Source organism: Tenrec ecaudatus, chromosome X, assembly GCF_050624435.1.
Source record: "Tenrec ecaudatus isolate mTenEca1 chromosome X, mTenEca1.hap1, whole genome shotgun sequence".
NCBI lineage: Eukaryota > Metazoa > Chordata > Mammalia > Afrosoricida > Tenrecidae > Tenrec > Tenrec ecaudatus.
Window position 1 is genome coordinate 11,925,908 of NC_134548.1, and position 3,333 is coordinate 11,929,240.

The window sequence follows — 3,333 nt, forward strand, 5'->3', positions numbered from 1 at the left end:
TTAATCACACTGAAGACAGCAGATATATTCTTCATCCTTCTTTTCTTTCAGTTTGAGAAGCTTGTTGACCTCTCTCTTGGCCATCCCAATGTGCTTTGAAATGATTCCATGTTGATTCAGTCCAGGAAGCAACAGAGTGAAAGTCACAATCAGGTAGGTGAGAAAAGCTGTGGACTTGCTGTCCCACCCAAGCAATAGCAGCAAGAGCAACGATCATGGTCAGGAAGTACATTTTAGGCTTTTCTTCCTTTAGCTTAAAAAGGCGTTTCCACCAGCCCACGGCTCTGCGTCGGGTTTTCACTAGGTTGCTGCAAATGTCAGGGTATCGTTGCTGCTGCTCCATGGTCGATTGATTGGAGCCCCAAATTCTAGGCGCTAGAATGGGAGCAAGGTAGTCAGCCAAGCACAAAAACATAACAAAAGAGGAAACACCGGACAGAACGGATGGATCTAGATAGTAGATCATCAGAAATACCATGATGGCAGTGGGAAACCAGGCTCTTTCCCACTGGAGAACTTTGCCATCAATATCACTTCTCCCCATCTGAGCAGTTGTTCTTCCAGATTTGCGGTCTCTGCAGCCAGCAGGTTGCCGCTGCCATTATTACCCTCGGCCATCGTCCCTAAGTGCCGTCTCTGTGAGCTTAGGCCATCCTCTCAACTAACCTCCCTGCCTCAAGCCCTTTAGGCAACCCTAGCCTTGGCTGTGATTTTTACAGAAACCTGTCACCAGGCCTTTCTTCTGAAGCAACACTGGGTGAGTTGGAACTGCCAACTGTTCGGTTAGTAGTAGTGTAAACCGTTTGCATCCCCTAGAGACTGTTTAGAGTATATGTCTGCAAAATTAATGAGACATGTAGATTAGAAAGTGCCTGGAAAGTTCAAGCCAGATTTACAGGTAGTCCTGACTTAGACCAGAGTTCTCATTTATGACCATGTGGTTGGTTGGTTTTGCTTTCTTTTGTGGTATATCTTAGCCTTAGTTATACGCATGCTAGTGTTGTAGCATGTACTCTCCTGCTGTAATCATTCTCAGATATTCATCTACAGACTTTCAAAGAATGGATGTATAAAGATACTGATAATAAATGGCAAGAAAATCGAAGACTTTTTCAAAGTATTTCACTTAGGTCAGAACTGACTTACAACTGACCAGGAACCCAGTCGTAATTCAGAGACTACTTGTTCTAATAAACAGGCTGGAGCAAATCCCTGCTCGCTTCCTCGGTTCCTGAACAGTCTACAAACAGCACACAACTCTACTGGCCACTGAGCACAAGCTGCCAGGTCCTCTCTCCTTTGTTAGGGTGAACTTGGCTATTGTAGGAAACAAGCATCCACTCTGCCAAAGCTTCGGAAGGTCTTGCTCATGGGGTGATACGTTTTTATGCCGTGATATAAAGCATAGAAAAAGCAAATGTTACTTTTGTGGGGTTTTTTTTTGGCACTGCTGGAAAAATCAATATGATTTACCTGATACCAACTCTACTTTCAGCTTCATTGTCTTCTGTATTCAACTTTTCAGTTAAGATCTTTCCTGTAGAGCTCTACTAAACATAAATGGTTATAGCTCATTTAAGCAAATAAGTTCTACTCTTATGGTTACAATTAGTGGATATAAACAATGCTGGCTACTTGCCAGATAAGTAGAATCGTGTCTTTAGGTAAATGGCGCTCCGATTCCTTCTTGATGGATTCAACCCCACTTTGGAGATAGTACATGAATAGTTCTTTCTGACGCAACCATTTCTAAATGTAAAATATTTTCTTTAACTTCTGGGGGAGCTCATCAGCTATTTTGTACTGACAATATTAAAACATGTTCATATCAGCATTTTACTCGAGCCAGAGGAGTAACTGGAGCATCTCTGGCTTCTGCTTCTCAGGGCAGCAAGAAAAATAACAATATCTGCTTATGTTGCAAAATCAGCATGAGTATCCAAATATAGAATGTGTCTGCATTACAATTTTATAGTCCTTCCTTTCATCTAATGGTTCACTGAATTCCATTTTAACTATTAACATTGGGATTGTCTTTCAGAGTTAACTTCTGTAAGGAAATGCACTCAACGTCATTCAAGCTGAAGCTTCCAAATACATAGGGAGCCACCATATTTTAACCTAAAACAAATGACATGGGAGAGTTCATCTTTTAATCCTATTTTCACACCAACTTTCCATTCGATTGCCAAAATTCTTCCTGTTCTTGGCAGATTCAGCTGATTCTTAGTTTTCCCTGCCAGTGTTTTGGCTTAACCCAGAGATTCTCCACCTGTGGGGTCACGACCCCTTTGGGGGTTGAATGACTGTTTCACCGTAGTTTCGCCTAAAACCAACGGTCTTAGGAACCAAGACACCGCTCCTCTGTCTCCAGGCAGGTCCGTCCACATGCAGATATGCCCACATATGAGTACCTGGTCCGAAGACTGTTACCCATGCTACACCATGCTTCAAGAAAAAAATTTCATTTATAATTTAAAATAATTATTTCACAATAGATGACATATTGTTTTTTGAGTAATCACTACGCTTTAATTATGTTTAATTTGTAGCAATGAAAATACATCCTGCATATCAGACATTTACATGACGATTCATAACAGTAGCAAAATGACAGTGATGAAGTAGCAACAAAAATAATTTTATGGTGGGGGGTCACCACCACATGAGGAACTGCATGAAAGGATAGCGGCATTAGGAAGGTTGGGAACCACTGGCTTAAGCGGATGAGCTCTATTGTATTCCCAGGTTTCGCTACCTAAAGTAAAACAAACTTAGGCATCCTCAGACAGCTCGCCTGGAATCGCCGGGGGACCGCCATCCTTGCACGGACCATGTATTAGCTCTTCACTGAGCCTTCTCTGGCCCAGGCTAGAGAGAGCCGCATCCTAAACCCGCGTGTGGACCGGTAGGGGGCGGAGTCTGGGGCTTTGCCCGAGGCCCTGATAGGTGGAGCGGCGAGGGGGCGGGCCCGAGAGCACGTGAGGTGTTGTGTACCAAAAGGGCGGCCACGCGGCGTGGAACCAGCCTCGGTGAATGGATGAGTGGACCCAGGGAAATGCAGGCGGGGAGGGGGTCGCCGTAGCCACCTGTGGCGTGGCGAGAAGCTATCGGTAGAACACTAGGGGAGCGCTGAGAAGAGAATCACCTCCAGGGTGGAGGCAGGGTCCCGGGGGACTTTGGGGGACGGCGAACATTGCGAGGGCAGAGCTTTGGAAGGCGAGCTGCCGGCGGGCGTCTCCCCGCACGCTTTGGTCTCGTCCGGGGGGAGGCGCGCTCCGGGGGCCGAGGCACACCGGCGTCGGCGCGCGCAGCCGCTCCCGGCCTTGAGCC

At 45.9% G+C, this 3,333-nt stretch overlaps 1 pseudogene; it reads right to left on the reverse strand.

Annotated features, from left to right (window-relative positions):
• LOC142433166 (ADP-ribosylation factor-like protein 6-interacting protein 1 pseudogene) lies at positions 1-618 on the reverse strand (annotated as a pseudogene).
• Positions 619-3,333: the final 2,715 nt, after the last annotated feature.